A 602-nucleotide genomic window follows, 5' to 3' on the forward strand; every position below is an offset into this window, starting at 1 on the left:
ATTAGGCCACGTTGTCATCCTGTAAAGCTTTGTATGAATATCCTGTACGTGTAGTATTATTGCCTACCGCGAAAGGGAATAGAACATGTGCTCAAGGCCTGGATCCATCGCGAAAGGGGCTCTTATCCATCACTAGTGTTAAGCATCTACCTATAAGGTATTTTCTACCAGTGGATTGATCTGGTCCAAAATCGAGCGTGCTTCCTAGGCGTGCGCATTAGCCACGCCCCTGTCATGCATGATTTATATATATGATGTCATTTTCCTTATTTGTTTACTAGCTGTTATACATGAAAATCTTTTTGAGATGTGGGAGTAGTTTATATTAATTTTTCTGTCATTTTTCATTTTCCATGTAGTGGGCTGCAAGGCCTGGTAAAGCTGGGCTGGGTCGTACTGGTGTCGCTCTGGCTTTCCTCCTGGCGAAACAATCGCTGGAGCTGCGCGAGCCCCCGTCCTAATCGCTATCTGCAACCGCCGCCCGCCTCCCCGCACCCCGTGGTAATCGCGATCTGCCAGACTGCCACCGCCTCCCCGCACCCCGTGGTAATCGCGATCTGCCACCGCCTCCCCGCCTCCCGTGGTAATCGCGATCTGTCGCC

The sequence above is a fragment of the Triticum dicoccoides genome, chromosome 3B (assembly GCF_002162155.2).
Source record: "Triticum dicoccoides isolate Atlit2015 ecotype Zavitan chromosome 3B, WEW_v2.0, whole genome shotgun sequence".
Taxonomy (NCBI): domain Eukaryota; kingdom Viridiplantae; phylum Streptophyta; class Magnoliopsida; order Poales; family Poaceae; genus Triticum; species Triticum dicoccoides.